The sequence below is a fragment of the Acanthaster planci genome, linkage group LG03, assembly GCF_054643075.1.
Source record: "Acanthaster planci isolate LZ-2023a linkage group LG03, COTS_SCS, whole genome shotgun sequence".
Taxonomy (NCBI): Eukaryota; Metazoa; Echinodermata; class Asteroidea; order Valvatida; family Acanthasteridae; genus Acanthaster; species Acanthaster planci.
In genome coordinates this window covers 1,753,202-1,778,546 of record NC_141779.1, presented here as the reverse complement: position 1 = coordinate 1,778,546, position 25,345 = coordinate 1,753,202, and the positions used below count along the sequence as shown (strand labels likewise).

At 38.6% G+C, this 25,345-nt stretch overlaps 1 long non-coding RNA gene across 1 annotated transcript in view; it reads right to left on the bottom strand.

The window, feature by feature from the left end:
* The window catches only part of LOC110990889 (uncharacterized), a 445,142-nt gene extending 420,949 nt beyond the window's left edge, over positions 1-24,193 (bottom strand). The window contains exons 1-3 of the long non-coding RNA XR_015424674.1: positions 24,083-24,193; positions 21,885-21,967; positions 21,474-21,501 (exon numbers count right to left, since the gene is read on the bottom strand). This is a non-coding gene — a long non-coding RNA (uncharacterized LOC110990889). Of the gene's footprint in view, positions 21,502-21,884; positions 21,968-24,082 lie in introns of the transcript that reaches the window.
* Positions 24,194-25,345: the final 1,152 nt, after the last annotated feature.

The window sequence follows — 25,345 nt, the reverse complement described above, 5'->3', positions numbered from 1 at the left end:
GATCGATTATATGAAGCAGTTTCTGCGTGGCATATGGACCGGTATAGCGCAGACGAAGCCAGAATTCCGCAAAAAAGGAGGCAGTTGGAAAAGAACTCGCACTTCCTTTGGCAGCTATTTACCAACTACTGCAAATATGGATAGGAATTTAATATGAATCGATAGAGGAACATATCGCCTTTCAGATTACACCAAGATTGCCAGATTTAGATAATTTTCTGACCTTTTAGGCTCGATTATATAAAGCATTCTCTGCCCGGATAAAGACTGCTATGGTGTAGACGAAGCCAGAATTCCACAAAAATATCAGGCAATTGGGCAAAAACTAGCATTTCCTTTGGAAGATATTTCCCTAACTACTGCAAATATGGATATGAAACTTATACCAATCGAGAGGGAAACATGTAGCCTTTCGGTTGACACCAAGATTGCCAGGTTTAGATAATTCTCTGACCTTTTAAGCTCGATTATATAAAGCATTCTCTGCGCAGGATAAAGACCGGTATGGTGCAGACGAAGACGAAAAAGGCATATGGATATGAAACTTATATGAATGGATAGGGAAACATGTAACCTTTCAGATCACAACAAGATTGCCAGATTTAGATAATTCTCAGACCTTTTATGATCAATTATATGAAGCAGTTTCTGCGTGGGAAGAGGACCAGTATATTGCAGACGAAGCCAGAATTCCGCAAAAAAAGGAGGCAGTTGGAAAAGAACTCGAATTTAGTTTGGCAGCTATTTCCCTAACTACTGCAAATATGGATATGAAACATTTATGAATGGGCAGGGAATTATGTGGCCTTTCAGATGACACCAAGATTGCCAGATTTGGATAATTCTCTGACCTTTTAGGCTCGATTATATGAAGCATTCTCTGCGCAGGATAAAGACCGGTATGGTGCAGACGAAGCCAGAATTCCGCAAAAATATCAGGCAATTGGACACGAATTTGCAATTCCTTTTGACGATATTTCCCTAACTACTCCAAATAGGGATATGAAACTTATACAAATAGATAGGGGAAATAGTGGCCTTTCAGATGACAGCAAGATTGGAAGATTTAGATAATTCTCAAACCTTTTATACTCGATTATAGGAAGCATTCTCTGAGCGGGATAAGGACCGGTATAGCGTAGACGAAGCTAGAATTCTGCAAAAATATCAGGCAATTAGACACGAACTTGCATTTTCCTTTGGCAGCTATTTCCCTAACTACTGCAAATATGGATATGAAACTTATATGAATGGACAGGGAAACATGTGCGCTTTCAGATCACACCAACATTGCCAGATTTAGATAATTCTCAGACCTTTTATGCTCGATTACATGAAGCAGTATCTGCGTGGAATAAGGACCAGTATACCGCAGACGAAGCCAGAATTCCGCAAAAATATCAAACAGTCAGACAGGAAATCGCACTTCCTTTGGGAGATATTTCCCTAACTACTGCAAAAATGGATATGAAACTTATACCAATGGACAGGGAAACATGTAGCCTTTCGGTTGACACCAAGATTGCCAGGTTTAGATATTTGTCTGACCTTTTAGGCTCGATTTTATAAAGCATTCTCTGCGCAGGATAAAGACCGGTATGGTGCAGACGAAGACGAAAAAGGCATATGGATATGAAACTTATATGAATGGATAGGGAAACATGTAACCTTTCAGATCACAACAAGATTGCCAGATTTAGATAATTCTCAGACCTTTTATGGTCGATTATAGGAAAAATTCTCTGAGCGGGATAAGGACCGGTATAGCGTAGACGAAGCCAGAATTCTGCAAAAATATCAGGCAATTAGACACAAACTTGCATTTTCCTTTGGCAGCTATTTCCCTAACTACTGCAAATATGGATATGAAACTTATATGAATGGACAGGGAAACATGTGCGCTTTCAGATCACACCAACATTGCCAGATTTAGATAATTCTCAGACCTTTTATGGTCGATTATATGAAGCAGTATCTGCGTGGAATAAGGACCAGTATACCGCAGACGAAGCCAGAATTCCGCAAAAATATCAAACAGTCAGACAAGAACTTGCAATTTCTTTGGCAGATATTTCCCTAACTACTGCAAAAATGGATATGAAACTTATACAAATGGACAGTGAAACATGTGGCCTTTCAGATGACACCAAGATTGCCAGGTTTAGATAATTCTCGGACCTTTTATGCTCGATTATAGGAAGCCTTCTCTGCGCGGGATAAGGACCAGTATAGCGTAGACGAAGCCAAAATTCCGCAAAAATATCAAACAGTCACACAAGAAATCGCACTTCCTTTGGCAGACATTTCCCTACCTACTGCAAATATGGATATGAATCTTATATGAATGGGCTGGGAATTATGTGGCCTTTCAGATGACACCAAGATTGCCAGATTTGGATAATTCTCTGACCTTTTAGGCTCGATTATATGAAGCATTCTCTGCGCAGGATAAAGACCGGTATGGTGCAGACGAAGCCAGAATTCCGCAAAAACATCAGGCAATTTTACACGAATTTGCACTTCCTTTTGACGATATTTCCCTAACTACTCCAAATAGGGATATGAAACTTAAACAAATAGATAGGGGAAATTGTGGCCTTTCAGGTGACAGCAAAATTGGAAGATTTAGATAATTCTCAAACCTTTTATGCTCGAATATATGAAGCAATCCTTTTGCGGGATAAGGACCGGTATAGCGTAGACGAAGCCAGAATTCCGCAAAAATGTCAGGCAAGTGGACACGAAATTGCATTTCTTTTGGATGATATTTCCCTAACTACTCCAAATATGGATATGAAACTTATATGAATGGACAGTGAAACATGTGGCCTTTCTGATGACACCAAGATTGCCAGATTTAGATAATTCTCATACCTTTCATGATCGATTATATGAAGCAGTCTCTGCGTGGGATATGGACCGGTATAGCGCCGACGAAGCCAGAATTCCGCAAAAAAAGAGGCAGTTGGAAAAGAACTCGCACTTCCTTTTGCATCTATTTGCCAACTACCGCAAATATGGATAGGAAATTAATATGAATCGATAAATAAACATGTGGCCTTTCAGATGACAACAAGAATGCCAGATTTAGATAATTCGCAGACGTTTTAGGCTCGATTACATAAAGTATTCTCTGCGCAGGATAAAGACCGGTATGGTGCAGACGAAGCCAAAATTCCGCAAAAATATCAGGCAATTGGACACGAATTTGCATTTCCTTTTGACGATATTTTCCTAACTACTGCGAATATGGATATGAAACTTATATGAATGGACAGGGAAACATGTGGCCTTTCAGATGACACCAAGATTGCCAGATTTAGATAATTCTCAGACCTTTTATACTCGATTATAGGAAGCATTCTCTGCGCGGGATAAGGACCGGTATAGCGAAGACGAAGCCAGAATTCCGCAAAAATATCAAACAGCAGACAAGAACTTGCACTTTCTTTGGCAGATATTTCCCTAACTACTGCAAATATGGATATGAAACTTATATGAATGGACAGGAAAAAAGGGACCTTTCAGATGACACCAAGATTGCCAGATTTAGATAATTCCTAGACCTTTTATGCTCGAATATATGAAGCAGTATCTGCCTGGGATAAGGACCAGTATAGCGCAGACGAAGCCAGAATTCCGCAAAAATATCAAAAAGTCAGACAAGAATTTGCACTTCCTTTGGAGGATATTTCCCTACCTACTGCAAATAGGGATATGAAACTTATACAAATAGATAGGGGAACATGTGGCCTTTCAGATGACACCAAGATTGCCAGATTTAGATAATTCTCAGACCTTTTATGATCGATTATATGAAGCAGTCTCTGCGTGGGATATGGACCGGTATAGCGCCGACGAAGCCAGAATTCCGCAAAGATATCAATCAGTCAGACAAGAACTTGCACTTTCTTTGGCAGATATTTCCCTAACTACTGCAAATATGGATATGAAACTTATATGAATGGACAGTGAAACATGTGGCCTTTCAGATGACACCAAAATTGCCAGGTTTAGATAATTCTCAGACCTTTTATGCTCGATTATATGAAGCAGTATCTGCGTGGGATAAGGATCAGTATAGCGTAGACGAAGCCAGAATTCCGCAAAAATGTCAGGCAAGTGGACACGAAATTGCATTTCTTTTGGAAGATATTTTCCTAACTATTCCAAATATGGATATGAAACTTATATAAATGGACAGGGAAACATGTGGCCTTTCAGATCACACCAAGATTGCCAGATTTAGATAATTCTCAGACCTGTTATGCTCGATAATATGAAGCATTCTCTGCGTGGGATAAGGACTGGTATATTGGAGACAAAGCCAGAATTCGGCGAAAAAAGAGGCAGTTCGAAAAGACCTCGAACTTAGTTTCGCGGCTATTTCCCTAACTGCAAACATGGATACGAAACGTATATGAATAGATATAGCAACAAATGGCCTTTCAGATGACACCAAGATTGCCAGAAGTAGATAATTCTCAGACCTTTTATGCTCAATTATATGAAGCATTCTCTGCGCCGGATAAGGACCGGTATGGTGCAGACGAAGCCAGAATTCCACAAAAATATCAGGCAATTGGACACGAACTTGCATTTCCTTTGGAAGATATTTCCCTAACTACTGCAAATATGGATATAAAACATATATTAATGGATAGGAAAACATGTAACCTTTCAGATCACACCAAGATTGCCAGATTTAGATAATTCTCAGACCTTTTATGCTCAATTGTATGAAGCAGTCTCTGCGTGTGATGTGGACCGGTATAGCGCAGACAAAGCCAGAATTCCGCAAAAAAGGAGGCACTTGGAAAAGAACTCGCACTTCCTTTGGCAGCTATTTCCCTAACTACTCCAAATATGGATATGAAATTAATATGAATTGATAGAGGAACATGTAGCCTTTCAGATGACACCAAGATTGCCAGATTTAGATAATTCTTAGACTTTTTATGCTCGATTATATGAAGCATTCTCTGTGCAGGATGAGGACCGGTATAGCGTAGACGAGGCCAGAATTCCGCAAAAATATCAGGCAAGTGGACACGAATTTGCATTTCTTTTGGAAGATATTTCCCTAACTATTCCAAATATGGATATGAAACTTATATGAATGGACAGGGAAACATGTGGCCTTTCAGATGAGACGAAGATTGCCAGATTTAGATAATTCTCAGACCTTTTATGACCATTTATACAATTCCACAAAAATATCAGGCAATTAGACACGAACTTGCATTTTCCTTTGGCAGCTATTTCCCTAACTACTGCAAATATGGATATGAAACTTATATGAATGGACAGGGAAACATGTGGCCTTTCAGATGACACCAAGATTGCCAGATTTAGATAATTCTCAGACCTTTTATACTCGATTATAGGAAGCATCCTCTACGCGGGATAAGGACCGGTATAGCGTAGACGAAGCCAGAATTCCGCAAAGATATCAATCAGTCAGACAAGAACTTGCACTTTGTTTGGCAGATATTTCCCTAACTACTGCAAACATGGATATGAAACTTATATGAATGGACAGTGAAACATGTGGCCTTTCAGAAGACACCAAGATTGCCAGATTTAGATAATTCTCAGACCTTTTATGCTCGATTATAAACAGCATTCTCTGCGTGGGATTAGGACCGGTATATCGCACACGAAGCCAGAATTCCTCAAAAAAAAGGAGGCAGTTGGAAAAGAACTCGCACTTCCTTCGGCAGCTATTTCCTTAACTACTCCAAATATGGATATAAAATTAATATGAATTAATAGAGGAACATATCGCCATTCAGATGACACCAAGATTGCCAGATTTAGATAATTCTTAGACTTTTTATGCTCGATTATATGAACCATTCTCTGCGCTGGATAAGGACGGGTATAGCGTAGACGAAGCCAGAATTCCGGAAAAATATCAGGCAAGTGGACACGAATTTCCTTTTTTTTGGAAAATATTTCCCTAAATATTCCAAATATGGATATGAAACTTATATGAATGGACAGTGAAACATGTGGCCTTTCAGATGACACCAACATTGCCAGATTTAGATAATTCTCAGACCTTTTTTGCTCAATTAAATGAAGCAGTATCTGCGTGGGATAAGGATCAGTATACCGCAGACGAAGCCAGAATTCCGCAAAAATATCAAACAGTCAGACAAGAACTTGCACTTCCTTTGGCAGCTATTTCCCTAACTACTGCAAATATGGATATGAAACTTATATGAATGGATAGGGAAACATGTAACCTTTCAGATCACACCAAGATTGCCAGATTTAGATAATTCTCAGACCTTTTATGATCGATTATATGAAGCAGTCTCTGCGTGGGATATGGACCGGTATAGCGCCGACGAAGCCAGAATTCCGCAAAAAAAGAGGCAGTTGGAAAAGAACTCGCACTTCCTTTTGCAGCTATTTGCCAACTACCGCAAATATGGATAGGAAATTAATATGAATCGATAAATAAACATGTGGCCTTTCAGATGACTCCAAGATTGCCAGATTTAGATAATTCTCAGACGTTTTAGGCTCGATTATATAAAGTATTCTCTGCGCAGGATAAAGACCGGTATGGTGCAGACGAAGCCAGAATTCCGCACAAATATCAGGCAATTGGACACGAATTTGCATTTCCTTTTGACGATATTTCCCTAACTACTGCAAATATGGATATGAAACTTATACGAATGGACAGGGAAACATGTGGCCTTTCAGATGACACCAAGATTGCCAGATTTAGATAATTAATTCTCAGACCTTTTATACTCGATTATAGGAAGCATTCTCTGCGCGGTATAAGGACCGGTATAGCGTAGACGAAGCCAGAATTCCGCAAAGATATCAATCAGTCAGACAAGAACTTGCACTTCCTTTGGCAGATATTTCCCTAACTACTACAAATATGGATATGAAACTTATATGAATGGACAGTGAAACATGTGGCCTTTCAGATGACACCAAGATTGCCAGATTTAGATACTTCTCGGACCTTTTATGCTCGATTATAGGAAGCCGTATCTGCGTGTGATAAGGACCAGTATAGCGCAGACGAAGCCAGAATTCCGCAAAAATATCAAACAGTCAGACAAGAACTTGCACTTCCTTTGGCAGCTATTTCCCTAACTACTGCAAATATGGATATGAAACTTATATGAATGGATAGGGAAACATGTAACCTTTCAGATCACACCAAGATTGCCAGATTTAGATAATTCTCAGACCTTTTATGATCGATTATATGAAGCAGTCTCTGCGTGGGATATGGACCGGTATAGCGCCGACGAAGCCAGAATTCCGCAAAAAAAGAGGCAGTTGGAAAAGAACTCGCACTTCCTTTTGCAGCTATTTGCCAACTACCGCAAATATGGATAGGAAATTAATATGAATCGATAAATAAACATGTGGCCTTTCAGATGACTCCAAGATTGCCAGATTTAGATAATTCTCAGACCTTTTATACTCGATTATAGGAAGCATCCTCCACGCGGGATAAGGACCGGTATAGCGTAGACGAAGCCAGAATTCCGCAAAGATATCAATCAGTCAGACAAGAACTTGCACTTTGTTTGGCAGATATTTCCCTAACTACTGCAAACATGGATATGAAACTTATACAAATGGACAGGGAAACATGTGCGCTTTCAGATCACACCAACATTGCCAGATTTAGATAATTCTCAGACCTTTTATGCTCGATTATATGAAGCAGTATCTGCGTGGGATAAGGATCAGTATAGCGGAGACGAAGCCAGAATTCCGCAAAATTATCAAACAGTCAGACAAGAACTTGCACTTCCTTTGGAAGATATTTCCCTAACTACTGCAAATATGGATATGAAACTTATATGAATGGATAGGGAAACATGTAACCTTTCAGATCACATCAAGATTGCCAGATTTAGATAATTCTCAGACCTTTTATACTCAATTATGTGAAGCATGCACTGTGCGAGTAAAGGACCCGAAATAGCGCAAAGTCAGAATTACGAAAAAATATCAAGCAGTTCCCTAAGTACTACAAATATCAATTTTATATGAATGGATAGGGGTGCATGTGGCCTTTCAGATGATACCACGATTTCCAGATTTAGATAATTCTCAGACCTTTTATGCTCGATTATATGAAGCATTCTCTGCGTTGGATTAGGACTGGTATATCGAACACGAAGCCAGAATTCTGCAACAAAAAAGGAGGCCGTTGGAAAAGAAAGCGCACATCCTTTGGCAGATATTTCCCTAACTACTGCAAATATGGATATGAAACTTATATGAATGGATAGGGAAACATGTAACCTTTCAGATCACACCAAGATTGCCAGATTTAGATAATTCTCAGACCTTTTATACTCAATTATGTGAAGCATGCACTGTGCGAGTAAAGGACCCGAAATAGCGCAAAGTCAGAATTACGAAAAAATATCAAGCAGTTCCCTAAGTACTACAAATATCAATTTTATATGAATGGATAGGGGTGCATGTGGCCTTTCAGATGATACCACGATTTCCAGATTTAGATAATTCTCAGACCTTTTATGCTCGATTATATGAAGCATTCTCTGCGTTGGATTAGGACTGGTATATCGAACACGAAGCCAGAATTCTGCAACAAAAAAGGAGGCCGTTGGAAAAGAAAGCGCACATCCTTTGGCAGATATTTCCCTAACTACTGCAAATATTGATATGAAACTTATACCAATAGATAGAGGAACATGTGGCCTTTCAGAAGACACCAAGACTGCTAGATTTAGATACTTCTCAGACGTTTTATGCTCGATTATATGAAACATTCTCTGCGAAGGATAAGGACCGGTATATTGCAGACGAAGCAAGAATTCCGGAAAAAATGTCAGGCAATTGGAAACAAACTTGCATTTCCTTTGCAAGATATTTCCCTAACTACTGCAAATTTAGATATGAAACTTATACGAATAGGTAGGGGAACATATACCCTTTCAGATGACACCAAGATTGCCAGAGTTAGATAATTCTCAGACCTTTTATGCTCCATTATATGAAGCATTCTCTGCGCAGGATAATTACTGGTTTGGCGCAGACGAAGCCACAATTCCGCACAAATATCAGGCAATTGGACACGAACTTGCATTTCCTTTGCGAGATATTTCCCTAACTACTGCAAATATTGATATGAAACTTATACAAATAGATAGAGGAACATGTGGCCTTTCAGATGACACCAAGACTGCCAGATTTAGATACTTCTCAGACGTTTTATGCTCGATTATATGAAGCATTCTTCCTTTGATAGCTATTTCCCTAACTACTGCAAATATGGATATGAAACTTATATGAATGGATAGATGAACATATTGCCTTTGAGATGACACCAAGATTGCCAGATGTAAATAATTCTCAGACCTTTTATGCTCGATTATATGAAGCATTCTCTGCGCCGGATAAGGACCGGTATGGTGTAGACGAAGCCAGAATTCCCCAAAAATATCAGGCAATTTGACACGAACTTGCATTCCCTTTGGAAGATGTTTCCCTAACTACTGCAAATATTGATATGAAACTTTTATGAATGGAGAAGGGAAACATGTACCCTTTCAGATCACACCAAGATTGCAAGATGTAGGTAATTTGAAGACATTTAATGCTGGGAAATATGAAGCATTCTCTGGGCGAGAACAGCACCCGGCGCAGCGCAAAGTCAGAATTTTGCAAAAATATAAAGCAGTCAGAAATAACTCGCACTTCCTTTTGCAGATATATCCCTAACTACTGTAAATATTGACATAAAACTTATATGAATCTATAGAGGAATATGTGCCCTTTGAGGTGACACATTGATTGCCAGATTTTGATTATTTTAAGGCCTTTTATGCTCGAATACATGAAACAATGTCTGTGCGATTACAGGACCCGGTATACCGCAAAGTCAGAATTACGCAAAAATATAAGGGTAATGTATAGAACAACCCATGTACAGGGTATCTATATTCCCTTGCAAATGAACAGGAGTCCCTATAATGACAGTAATATACGGAATCATGCATTTATTTACAATAACATTCTAACACACTGGAGTCCCTGTAGTGAGGGTAATCTATGGAGTCACCATGTTGATAGTAAACTATGGAGTGATGCATTTATCTTCATTCTCATCTTTAAAAATTTGGGACCCCACAATGACGGTATTCTATGTAGTGATGCAGGTATCTTTATGAACATCCTGATAAATTTGGGACCCATATGACGTTAATTTTCGGAGTAATGTATGTATCTATACTTCCTCGCTTATAAATTGGAGTCCATATAATAATGGTTATCTATGGAGTGATGCAGTTATTTTCATGAAAATGCTAATAAATTTGGGACACCATGATAACGGTAATCTATAGAGTGATGCACTTATCTTCCTTCTCATCCTTATAAATTAGGGACACAATAATGACAGTAATCCTTCCAGCAATGTGTGTATCTATATTCCTTTGCTTATGAACTGGAGTGCCTATAATGACTGTAATCCATGGAGTCTCGATAATGATGGTAGTCTATGGAGTGATGCAGGTATCTTCATTCTCATCTTATAAATCTGGACCCCATATAATGACGGTAATCTACGAAGCAATGTATGTATCTATACTCCCTTGCTTATTGACTGGAGTCCCTATAATGACGGTAATCTGTGGAGTCCCCATTTGGACGGTAACATATGGAGTGATGTATGTATCTACATTTACATTTACACTGGAGTCCCTATAATGACGGTAATCTGTGGAATCTCCATATTGACGGTAATATATGGAGTGATGTATATGGATCTACTTTTACATGACTATAGTACACTGGAGTCCGTATAATGACCGCAATCTGTGGAGTCCCCATATTGACGGTAATACATGGAGTGATATATGTATTCTACATTCTCATGGTGATACAATGTTGTCCCCATAATGACGGTCATGTACAGGGTGTCCCAGAAAAAACTTAACCCTGAAGAAAGGGGTTAATATGCCCATACAATGAGATATTACTATAATGTAAAAGGATCTCCGAAAAGTAGAAGCAGTATTATTTCTATTAAACGATACCTTGGTGGGTATCCCTCCTGTCATGCATGACTGAGCACCATAATGACGGCAAACTATGGAGTCCGTATATTGACGGTGATCTATGGAGTTATGTATGTATCTACATTCTCATGCTGGTACTCTGTTGTACCCATATTGACGGTAGTCTATTCACTGATGCACATATAATTTATGGACTAATTTATGTATGTACATTCTCATGCTGATACACTGATGTCCTCATATTGACCGGCAATCTATGGAATTATGAAGGTATCTTCCATACTGATAGTAATCTAATCTAGCTAATACACTAGAGATCATATAATAACGGTAATCTATGGAGTACAAATATTGACGATGATCTATGAGAGAGATGTATGTATATACATTCTCATGCTGACTTTGTCCCCATATTGATGGTAATCTATAGAGTCCTGCAGGTATCTTCTTTCTCATCCTTATAAATTTCGGACCCCATAATGTTTAAGTTAAGGGTAGGGCATCAAAAAGACACCGTATGTTTCCAACTCAATCGCAAAATTTCTAAGTACCTGCACAATTTGAGTCTTGGACTATTGACGAATTGATTTCTTGGAAAAATTTAGATTTGTTGAGCTTCAGTTATGTTGAAATTCTTAGGGGAATATATCAAAATGCAGCAAATGGGCCAGGGGGAAATATGTACAACTTTGTTTTTCAAGCTAGGGCTATAAAAGGACTCCATATCTGTATAACTAAATCGCGAAATTTCCTAATACCCCCGCAATTTGTGTCTTGGACTACTGAGGAACTGATTTCTTGAAAACTTTAGATTTGTGGAGCTTCAGTTATGTTGGAATTCATAGTGGAATACATCGTATTGCAGCAAATGAGAAAGGGAGAAATATGTACGATTTTTTTAAAGTTAAGGGTAGGGCTATAAAAGACTCCATATCTGTCTAACTAAATCACAATATTTCAAAATACTTGTGCGATTTAAGTTTTAGATATTTAGATATTTTGGGAGCTGCAGTTTAAGGTTGGAATTCTTAGGAAATGTCGGTATGCAGCAATTGAGATATGAAATCGTACATATGAAATTTGTACGATATTGTACGATAAAATCGTACATATAAAAAAAATGTACGATTTTCTTTTTAAAGTGAAGGGTAGGACTACAAAAAGACTCAATATCTGTCTTACTAAATCGCCAAATTTCTAAATCCTGCACGATTCTAGTCTTGGACATTTGCAGAATTTCTGTCTTGAAAAATTTAGAGTTTTGGAGCTTTAGTTATGTTGGAATTGATTGGGGAAAGCCTCGTAATACACCAAATGTGGTAGGGTCAAAATGATATGTGCAAATTCCCAAAGATAGTAAATAGCTAAATTTCTAAATACCTGCACGATTTCAGTCTTGGACTATTCAGGAATTGATTTCTTGAATTTGTTAGAGTTTTCGAGCTTACGTTATATGTTGCAATTCAGACGAGAAAACATTAAAATAAAGAAAATGCGGTAGGGTCAAATATGTACGAATTTTAAAAGTTAAGGATAAGGCGACTCAATAAAAGTCTAACTTAATAGCCAGATTTCTAAATATCAGCACAGTTTGAGTCTTGGAATATTGAGGAATGGATTTCTTCAAACATCTTGATTTTGGAGCTTTAGTTAGGTTGGAACTCAGACGGAAAACCATCGGAAAGAAAGGCATAAAACAGGCTTAAATATATACGAATTTCTAAAGTAAAGGCGGAGGAAACAAAAGACTCAGTATCTGTCTAAATAAATAGCTAAATGTGTAAATACCACTATTTGAGTCTTGGACTAATCAGGTTGTGATTCCTTGATAAGGTTAGATTTTTGGAGCTTTACTTACGAATATTCAGACGGGAAAACATCGGAATGCAGCGAATGCGTTAGGTTAAAATATGTACGAATTTCCAAAGTTAAAAGAAGGGCTAAGAAAATACTCAATACCAGTGTAACTAAACAGCCAAATTTCAAACTATCTCTATCTAAACTTGAGTCTTGGACTATTGAGGAATTGATTTCTTCAAAAGGTTTGATCCATGCACCTTTAGTTATGTTGGAATTCAGACTGGAATAAACATGGTTGAGCAGCAAATGAGATAGGTGAACAAATTTCAAAATTAAAGGGTCATATAGCAAAATGACAAAATATCGAAATACCTAAATCACCAAATTCAGAAATAACTGCAAGATTTGAAACTTGGACTACTTACGATTTCAGATCTTGAAATAGTTAGATGTTAGGAGCTTTAAATATGTGCAATTGAGAAGGATTAAATGCAGCAAATAAGATGAGTGGAATATGTACGAAGTTGAGAACTTAAGGGTAGAGAAGCAAAATTAATAAATACCTAAATAATTAAATGGCCTAAAATTAAAAGTCCTAAATAATAGCACAATGAAACAAATTTAACCAAAAGAGGTGAACAACAAAAAAAAACAAGCAGTGGAATGCAAACTTTTTCCTAACTTCATTTAATTTTCCTGAAACTTTAAATACGTCAACGAATGGAGAACAAGTGCCCTTTCAGTAGCTGTCAAGAACGCTATATTTGGACAATTTTCAAACCTTATACTGAAACATATGGAGCCATTTATGCACGGAAACACGAACGGTAAAGTAAAAAGTAGTGGGACAAAAACTCTTGCCTACCTTTGCTAATATTTCCCGATCTAGAACAAGAGGATAATGAAAATTTCTTCAATAGAGAGTGGAACTTATTCTCTGTCAGGCAGTACTAGAAAAGAGAATTGAACAAAAGTTACAAGCAGTAGGACAAGGTTTGCCTTTTTCGCCAACATTTTTCTAACATGGACGTGAAACGTGCTCTTTTACACGGTACTGGGATTGCCAGATTTAGACAATTTTTAGACGTTCTTTGGTCGAACATATGGGGCTGTATTTGCGCGGGATGAGGAATGGTAATGTGAGGACGAATGCAGAAATTCACAAAAAACAGTAAGCAGTCTGAGAAAAATTCGTCCTCTTTCTCCCATATTTCCCTAAACACACCAAGGATGGATATGAAACGTATCAATTATTAGAACATGCGCCCTTTCGGATAGTGGTAGGATTGCTAGATTTGGACAATCTTCACACCTGTTATGTTCGAATACATAAAACCATCTTTGTGCGGGAAGAGGACTGCTAAAGTGTGGAGAAAGGGGAAAAGTCACGAATCTGACAAGCAGTTACAGATCCCTTGTCTTCTTTTTTCGTGTATTTCCCCAATAACTAGAAATATAAAACCTATGTCATCTGATGAAGGAAAGTGTGCCCTTTCATATGTCGCTGAGACTCTTAGATTTGAAGCACTTTTAGACCTGTAAAGCCCGGGTATGGGAAGCCATCTTTACTGGGGAAGATCGAGGACCGGTAAAATGTGGCAAAGGGAAATTGAACAAAAGTAGCAAGCATCAGGACCCTAGTGCGCAAATATTGAGCCATGTGCGCAGGAAGAGGATCAGTAGAGTGTCTACAAAGGGACAATTGCACAAAAATAACAAGCAGTGAGACATGAACTCTTGCCTTCTTCGATGGGTATTTCCCTAATAATAACAAATTTGGATCTGAAACTTCGACTAATGGACAGAGGAGTATGTACTATTTCAGATGCCGCCATGAATGCCACATTTGGACAAATTTCTGCACTTTTATGCTCGAATATAATGAAGCCATTCTCTGCTCAGGAAGAGGCAATGGTCCAGCCAGTGGACGCAAGGGTGGGGGGCATGCCCCTGCCACAATTTTGTTCACTAAAAATACTTTGTAGGTGTGTGAGAAAGGGAGTAATGGGTATATCAGCACCAATACCCTAAGAAAACAATACCAAGACATAAAAACAAGGATGTCACGACCGTCACGCTTCTGAAAGTTCTTCTTCCCCAAAATCATGCTGAATAGGCCCGAAACTGTATTCAGTTTGAACCCCCCCCAACGCTGAAGCTGGATTTGCTGCTGGGAAGACCAGTAATGTGTGACCAAAGGACAAATCGCAAAAACACAGGAAGCACTGGCACAGCCAAGATCTCTTGCCTTGTTCAGCATATTATGAATATGAAACCTACGTCAATGAATAGAGGAACATGTGCCCTTTGATTGTCATCATGTCTACCACATTTCAAGCAATTGGAAACTTTTTTGGCTAAAATATTGCGATCACACTGTGCGCTGAAATGTCTCGGTAAAGTGAGAACAAAGAGCAGTGGGACAACTCTAGCCTTCTTTCGCAGGTATTTCCAAGGCTTCAGCTTAAATATGGACAGGAAAATTATCTCAATGGACAGAGGAATATATACCGTCTCTGAAGATATCAATGTCAGCCCATGTTGACCGTTTCAGAATATTTACTGTAAACTCGGCTATGGAGACATGTAGCGGCAGACGCAGACCGACTACCGTGTGTACAAAGCGAAAACGAACGAAATAGGGAGCATGTCTAAGGAAAACTCTGACCCCCATGTCTGTTCTGTTGCAAAACGGCATGAAATTTTCTTTTTGGATGATAAACATATAACCTTTCCAAAGACTCCAGGATCAGCCCATCTCTTGACAATTTAATATCGGATATGGAGACAACGTGGCGTGTATTTGACGTGTGTAGCATGCAAAACCAAAAAAATATGAAACCTTTTTGTTTAATGTTTCCAAATATCGAAATAAAATTTTCTCCAGGGGATAGTGAAATTTGCATCCTTGTCGAGTCACCCCAAGCTCGCCCATTCGGACCATTTGTCAACCTACTTAACCTCGGAGATAAAAACTCTTCGTCGAAAAGAGACTAAATAACGTGTGTACAATGAGGGAAACAATTTCATTTATTCGGCATTTTCCAAGATAAAGAACACAGCAACATTAAACAAAAACACATAACACAAAATACACTGAGATCACAAACATAAACTTACAAATGCCCGGAGAGGCACAGTTAATCCAATAACTGTCACCCGTAAGACTTCATTTCTGAAGCTCCAGGTTTACATAAACGTGCACACACATACACAATACAGTAACAGCACAAGATTCAAGAAATGGCAATAAATAAATCAAACAGAAAAAATATATACAATTGGCAAAATAATATAAATATGACATACAAATACATTAAAATAACCAAAAAAAAATTAATTACAGAAACAAATCAATCAATTAAACAATAAGTACCCCCAAAACAATAAAAGAAATTTATTGTGTAAAAACCGAAAAAAACAGAAAGACACCACGAAATAACAAAATACACTTGAATACCGACAAAAGCAAAACCATTGACACATCTGGCCCACATGGCAAATCCTAGGTATGCAAATCCCCCCATTTTGTGCTTCCTTGCACCAAACAACACAGTGACCCTCCCACAACTTGCCAGTCCCAACGACCTTATTACAAGGGTACTCCACTGCAAATTCAATCAGTACTCTGTCAAGTTTCATATACTTTCAAATTCAAGTGGGTACTTGGTGAGTTGATCCCGTGTTGAAGGGTTATTTAAACCACTTCAGTTCTCAAACGTTCAGGTACATGTAGGTCATCTCAAGAGCATGTAATTGGCAAAATGATGAAGTGTTAGAATTAGTGCCCTAAGGTTTGTCCAGCCTGATCGTTTCAATGTACCACCTGTTCACTAAGACTATTTCACGGTCAAAAGCTCTATGAAGACCTCTAACAACAAATGTAAGCAAAAGATGGATGCTTTTAGATTCACGTAAAGACAAATTCAATGTACATATGCAACCAATCCGTGTAATCCATTTTAAATCTTCTTCACTAGAAAATTATTCTGGTTGCTCAACGTTGAATTTTGTTCTAATTTGTCAATGTATAAGGTTCCTGTTGTGAAGGTACCAGATAGGCTACTTGTATTCCAGAATAGTCAACACTAGAAACTTGCAAGATGAAAGCAAGACATACTAAGTCGGTTTGATTTGGTAGTGACATAACAAGATTTTCCCAAGAAATTTTGTACTCATTATCAGCTTCAAACTGCATGTTAACTAAGGTACAATTCAGGTCCACTATTTTCTTTGACCATCCTAGCATAAGCAAAACTTTGGTTTCCTTAGTAATGTATTGAGATGCATTTTATTAGCATGACAACATCTTTGAAAGCCATGGATGTCTTGAAGGTCATCAGACTGACATTATATTGGCCTGTACACAAGAGCACTGTTACCAAATAAAGTGCTAGCTGACAAGATGTGATAAGGAAAGTCGTTGGTATACATAAGAACTGGATTGGGCTCAAGACACTTCCTTGAGGTACACCAGATGGTACAGAAAAACCACGCAAAGTAGCAACCTTTCAACAAAACCTTTTGTTGCCACCACAAGACAAACGGTCACTGCAACAGTTGCAAATTCAGTTCTGTTATGTTGACGAAATCAAAATCATGCTCTTGTTACTTTTATTGAGGCTGAGCATGTCACAGCATGGAGCGTATCACTGTTCGACCAGCAGCAGAAGACTAACGCGTAGAACAGATAGGCACAGTGCTAGAGTCCAAATCTTGGCCGTAATTGTGGTACTGAGTACAGGCGTAAACAAATCACAGACAAGTGTTTAATTAGGATGACATGATTTACAATTAAAGGCATCACATGAATAATAAGTGACAAAAAACCAAAATTACCAACAAGCCAATAAAATCACCTCAAAAGGAGGGCACAGAGGACTTGATTAAAACTGGATATTTTTTAAATGAGTAAATTCACATGATTAAAAAGAACGAGTAAAAAAAATTCTTTTTATAGCATGGCCTTCACTTTGCGGGATAATTTTCTTACGTTTGGAAATATGGAAATGAAACGTTCTCCTCAGATATTTTTTTTCTCTTTTTTGGGCTGTCATTTTTATCACCTGTGTGGAGACTACTGTTTCCTTTGTTCTGGTTAATTTGTCTTGCTATTGATATGAGCATAAACGGGGGTAATAGTAGTTTATTTTACTTTTGCAGTCCCTGATGACCCGCATAACTGATATTTGTCTCGTTATGTATTCAGATTTTTATCCCCGGTTCCTGCCACTGCTTATATTTACTTGTATTTGTGCTTTTTTTTTTTTAATAATTTGTGTTTAATTTTGCTTTGTTTGTTCTTGTGATGGTCAAATAAATAAGAATAATTGAAGAGATGGTACTCATCATGATTAACCAAGATACACCTTTCGACCATTTGAAGACTATCGTCATACACAGGCTAAACTAACTACTAAAACAGATTGACTAACGAGTACAAGAGGGAGAAGATTACTAGTAGACACAATGACTGACCCAAGCTTTTGCCTTCATTTGTGTATAGTTCTCTTAAATTTGGGAATATCAGAATCAAACATTCTTCAGTGGATATGTTCAACAAAATGACAACAAGATCAGTTGATTTTCACCAACCCCACAGTCACAGACAAAAGCTTAGTTTGGATAAGGCCTTATATAGAGCCAAATTTGCTGCAAAACCATCCAATTACAAGACCAACTTACAAATGGGAAACCAGGAAACATAACTGCCCTAAGTGTTCACCTCCATTAAATAAGACTTGACGCTTTACATGGTGGAGACTAAAAACAGGGCTTGTGGTTACATCATGTGGATAGATCTCCCTTGGAAGAGGTATGGTTCTGATAAGAACTGTAGAGTGTGTGCTTGACGTTTCATCCAGCATGCTCTCGTCATCCTCAAGAGTAGAGCCTGATAAGCCATGCTCCAGATTTTACAGAACAATTGTACATGTATACAAAATTATATACAGATATTGTTCAAAATCTGGAACATGACTTTCATTGTTAGGCTCAAATCAGAACATGATATAAAGTGCTTACCGAGTGAGTTGTGTCGTCAGTAATGCCAGTTGCCAGTGATGTGTTAAACTCCAGAAAACTGTCTCCAACGGACTTGGTCTTGTCTCTTCATCAATGCTACAGCTAATAAAACCACAGAATCAAGTCAACAAAGATCAGAGCTGAATAACATACAAGTAGACATCACTGCGATGTCTTTATAGTCTTTAACTCTCATTTTCGTATTGACCTTTGTTTCAACTCTCTTCAATTGTTGGTTGATCAGCAAACACAACTCCTGAAAAGACATAATTCTAAAGCTTCGACTTTCTTGGGCTCTTTCAACAGCCCAAGAAAGAAGAAAATTTAGACAGTCCAAAATCGTCTGATTCAATAGGATTTTGCATACACCGAAGGGGTTGGGCCAAACACTCTCTGATATTTCATGTTTTACCTGCCATCCAAAATTTATCAATGGTATTAAATTATGGCTCCCCATACACAGGTATGTCACCCAGGTTTACGCGAAAATTAAATTAATCCACAGAGAAGGACCTCCGTCCCTGTCAACTTTTGGAAAAGTCAAGAGACCTGTAACATAATGACGTCATGCTTAGTTTCCTAAGGCAGTAAGATGGGGAAGCATTAACTGTCCAAGTAAAAAATAATAGCTTGACATCATTATGTTTTGGGTCCATATATGAAATATATATGAGTCCACAGGGGACTGAATCAGTGAATTATACCTTTGGAGTAACCAACAACATTGGACGCACGTACCTTTTACCCAGCAGGCAGCAGCAAGAGATCAAAGTCCGATCACCTCAACAACGAGCACAGGAACCCCATCCTCAAGAGGTTGGATGTACCATGAACATCGGCTCACTCAGCAGCTTGTGCTCTGGCTGAGATGGACACACACAACAGTCATTAAAAACATGCAAAAGGAAGAAATTACAATACAACATGAGTGCATTAGCTTGGATTAACTGATTCTCAGAGGGCAGTGGAGAATGAGAAAGATGGAGAAAAGTAAGTCATAAGTGCTTCCCTAAATGACCTTCTTCCAGGCATGTGGAACACAAAAGAATTATTGTGAAGATGGCTTACATCATACTTCCCAGCCAATGTTGAATCCTTGGTGTGTATGATAGAAGCCTGTCTTGTGTTGAGGATATCATGAAAGAAACTCTGGACACACACGTTATTTATTCTGCATGTTGCCGCCATAGGCATGGAGAGCCTCAATCTGGCAGATTGTACAATCATGTCACAATCAGCTTCTGAAACATTGTCCAATCGTATGGTATAAGATCCGACACAGCATGCACAGAATGACGAAGCAACATACATGGAAATCACTGAACCAACTTTGTAAAGATCAAGATTCTGCATGCTTGGGGCGGCAGCGTGCAAAGAGCGAATTGTACCTACTGTGGGCTAGCGTGCCATATTGTAACAACCTGATGCATTGCACCTTTAATGTATTTGACACAGAAGGATGGCTTCAGTGAGTAAAAAGATGGCTGATAAAATAAAACAAGTCCAGATTTTTTTAAACAACCCTTGTGGAATGTGTACACTCATCCTTGTACGTGATTTTGATCCAGGAATGAGGACATTTCATTTCAGTACACTCCTCATTCACTACAAGCAGCCTGTAGATGCAGCTTCCGTCTTGTTTCTGTTCACTTTGGCACAAATTGTACAACCATACCAAAAAATTCCATCCATTTTTTGTAGTTTAATTCAATCCAACCTTAAAGGCTGGGGATTCTCATTAGTTGAAAACTTAAAAGACAAAACCCAAGGTCAAGATCTACATAACAACCAGGCATTTCACTATTACCATAACCATGGACTAATATCAGAATATGATGTAGACTGTTTCCATACCTGTCGAGTAGTGTCACCAGTGATAAGATATCTCTGATTTGCTACACTCCAGAGAACTGCCTCCAGGGACTAGCTTGCTCTTGTCTCTCTGTCAAACTACTGAAACTAGGAAAACTAAACCATGTTTGAATTCCAATCTGTATTACTGCACATATGTGGAGGCCACAATTTCAAAATATATAGGTGCACTTTACAACAGTAGTTGAAACATCATTGAAAGCAGTGTCAAACCAACAAAGATCAGGGCCAAATAATATACAAGCCCACATCACTGGAGTTTCTCATATAAATCTTCTTAAAATCTTCTTAGTTGTCATTTTTCCATTTCTTTTCAATTGTTGCTTGACTAGTCAGTATATTTTGTTTTTCAAAACACCTTAAATACATAAACACTTCCCAAAAAGTCCTTTTCCTCAAGCCTGTAAGCAGCAATTTAACATATTACATCCCTCTACTTTTTCCAGTTCTTAAGATTTGTTTTCAGCCATGTGCAAGCCTGCAAAACAAGGAGTGTTGATCTGGGGTTATGTTTAAACAATCCCACCTGTTTTTTCAGCCAAGCAATCTCTTCAATCTGCCTTGAGTAGAAGCAGAACTTAATTTGTTGAAGAGAGCCGTGTTGGTTGGGAGTATTCATTTTGTTGGTAGCGATTGGGCTGCTACCATGTCCTAGTCGTTCATGAACCAGTGATGCAAAGTTAGTACCAAAGGAGCCTCTGATGCCAAGGAAATAGTGTTCTCTCTCGGTCCAAGTTAAGGCTAATACAGGAGATCACAGTCTCTGCAGAAAACATTCCCAAATTATAAACAGTATTAACTGTAACCTCCAAGAGAGCATGTGAAATCATAACAAAATCAGAGGATTTGGGGGACCATTTTAACCTTTATAGCTCCCCATATACATGTCACCCGGTATTTGGGCAAAATAAATGTATTCACCAAGCATGATCCTTAGATAGACATAATGAAGTCACACTTTGTTTACACGAGCTATATTATAAGACAGTAAGGTGTGGTAGGTCTTAATGTACTAGGTCTACAGGACATGAGGCAATGAGTTCACAGGAGACTCAATCAGTGAATCCAACCTTTGGGATGACCAATAACAAAAGATCACTTACGTTTTACCAAGAAGGCTACAGTAAGAGATCACAGTACAATCACCTTAACAACAGTGGCCATCATCGAGAAATGACAAGAAGCTGGTCGTCCTGTAAGCAACGACTCATCAGCGGCTTGTGCTCTAGCTGAAATGAATGCACATAACAGTCATTAAAACATGCAAAATGAAAAAAATGGCAAGAAAATATGAGTGGAGGAGCCTGTTTGCCGATTCTCAGAGGGCTTTGAAGGATCGGAAAGATGGAGAGAGCTGATTGACAATTTGTAATTCATGTATGTGCACCCAGCACTGCAGGTGTATCAATCTAGTTATACATGGCATTTTATTGGCTGGTGCATTACAGGGGTAGCCATAATCCAGTCCCGCCTCCTGCGATACGGCTTCAAATTTTGATCAAAAGAAGCAGCGGTGGAGAGCCGTAGCCAATGTTCAATACTTGTGCATGCCGTATTCTCACATGGAGACGCCGCACCGTGTGTTGCCAACATAGAGTGCAACATAAACAGTTGAAAACATTTCATGTAGGGGTTTAACTGAAGATATACACGTACCCTACATATATATTTGCAATGGATGTTTGTAATGACACACATGATAAAGCCAAAAGTGCAAATGTTATTTAAAATAGATATTGAGCCTCTTCATACAACAGCGTCATTAGAATTGAGTATCATTCCATGACAGAAATAAACTAAATTCTACAATATTCAAACATCAATTGAACTTTCGGTTGAGCAATGTGTTGCTGTGACAGAACAAAATCACAGTGCACCTGATTTTTAAGCCCTTGAATCTGGCTTTAATAACTTTTGCAAGCTAATGACCATCAGGATGACGTTTAGTTCAACGCTGGCTTCATATTTATGTGTTTCACATTCTTGTGGAAACCCCCATTGCAAGAATATCATGATTTGTTTTGCACAAAGACGGGAATAAACAAATTTTCACTGCTTGAAAAAGACTACTGCATATTTGACTACATCAGATCTATCACTCACAAAACAATCCAGCCAACGTCTCATTTCCATCACAAAAGCTAACTAGCATTCCAGTCTACAACCATGAACAATAAGTAAAACTAATTTGAGGAAGGAAACATACATGTAAATGGTAAGTGCTGCCACAATAACCTTCGTATCTGAATGAGAATGACTGAGAGAGAGGGGGAGAGACAACGGAATAACAGACAGATGAATAACAGATAGACTGACAAACATACCGACAGCACATAGACAGATGAACAAGAAAAATGAAGACAGTTATCTTGGAAACTAGACCTTTCCCCATTGTATTTTCAGTACAAAAAGATTTTACGGTAATAACCAAAATCATTTTGGCAAAAAAAATCTTTGAAAATAATCAAATTGTATTTAGAAATGATTAGCACAACCTCCAATTTTAAGATTTGCATCATGCAATCAGTAGAGATCTCCATGCATGGTTCCATGCAACACAGACTTTAAGTATGAGGCCTACTTTCTACCCCATTTTTACCAGGTTCACTGAAATATGTAGAAATTACAGATTGTATAATGTATTTATATAATTCTGAACCTCAGTGGATAGGTCTAGTTAGTTTTAAAGACTTTGACTTCCTGACAAATTCTCGTGGGGTGTAAAGTAATGTTGTCTCTTCATTTCCCACATCAAATCATACTATCCTCCAGTTGTTTAGACTACTCTTTGACTATCAAATTAGTAACTTTGGCCCCACATACAGGCTGGAGATTTTCATTGGTTGAAAAATTTGTTGGCCAAAAGTCATGTTTCAGATTTACAACACACCAGTACATAGGCCCCTATTACTCCCTAGGCCTATTTTTTTATTTTATTAACATTTACTGTTGGGCTGTTATCAGAAGTAGGCTAGGCCTACAGTGTTTATATAGCGTGAGCTGTTTCCAGACCTGCTGAGTACAATAAAGTGTCAAAATACATCTCAGATGTGCAACAATCCAGAAAACGGTCTCACAGGAGTGTTCTTCGTCTCTCCATTACTGCTTCAAAGTTAAGAAACCAAAGGAACCTCTTTAAAATCCCAGCCTGCATGCCTAACAGTCACTGTGGGGCCGCCATGTTTAAATGCAGGGTGCACTTTACCACAGCAAAAGCAGTGTAAAATCAACAAAGCCAAGCCCAAACTTGTGGAGTTTGTAATACAGAAATCTCGTTATCATCTTTGCCGTCTTTTCTCCATTTATTTTCAATTGTTGGATGGTAAGCCAGTCTCAGTTCTCACCTTTAAATTCACCTCCTGTGAAGTCACATTTGAACGAACCCGCCAACTTGGCCACACATGCGTTCTTGTGCGTAGGCATTGTAATGCTAATGCTCGCGCCACCGTGGAAAACTGGTCGTCGATCAACTTGTGCACATATTGGGCAGGGTATCAAACAGGGGATAAAACAGCGCTGGTGATTGGCGCGCTTGAAAGTGTGCCCTGTAAGTGTGCACAAGTACGACGAAGAGCTGAAGATAATGCAATTATTATTTTTTTCGTAATGTAAATCAAAAAAATGGCCACTATTGCAAAGAGAAAAAAAAAAGCATTTCCCAAAACTGTATGCGAGCAATTTGCATCAATATAAAAAACCATGTATTTCCTACCCCCAAAGCCTGGACAAACGCGACCATCTGAGGCTTGGGCTTTCAGAGCTACGGCTGGGTCTATTGTCTACGCGTCTCCACGCATTTCCAATGGAGCGAAGACCTATACCTAGCTCTTGACAAGAGATTCGGATGCAGCCGTAGTTTACATCTTGACCGCAACACACACCATGACGTCAAACTACAGTCAGTCGTAGACAAGATGCTATACGAGACGTTATCTACCAAAAAGTCATCAAATTTACGTCCGAAATTCTGGGGATTCCAGCTAATTATACCTTTTTCAGGTTGCAATATAATTCCTCCTGAAGCGAAACCGATACTGGAATTTGATGCATTTTGTTTATGATCAGCTTTTTTGATACGGACTGCATGCATATGAGCAAACGATGGGCAACATAGAGTGGTACTTATTATTATTTTATTTTGTGGGAACGAGATGATTTTGAGGGAACGAAACGATAATTCGAGGGAACGGAATTAAAAAAAATCTTCATTGTGCCTGTCCCCTTAGGGGCTCCTTAGGTACTCGTAGAGAGGGACATCGAATGCAACTGTGCGTTTTTGCAAGTTGGGTCACACTCACTGTCCGACAGTAAATGCCCCCCCCCCAAAAAAAATCAAAATACATGTACATACAATGTAGGGCGGAAATAATGCCGCCCGGCGCTCCGAAGGAACGGGTTAGCCTTTCGACGGTTTTGTGTGTGTGTGTGGGGGGGGGTGTCGGATCAGGTCGACATTCAAGACTTTTCTGATGATTTTTAGCTGTTTCAGCAACTTTGCAGAAACAGGTATTGTTTTTCTGATTATTTTGTTTTAGCTGCTTCGGCAACTTTGCCGAAACAAATATTGTTTTTCTGATTTTTTTTCTTTTTCAACTCAATTCCTTTCA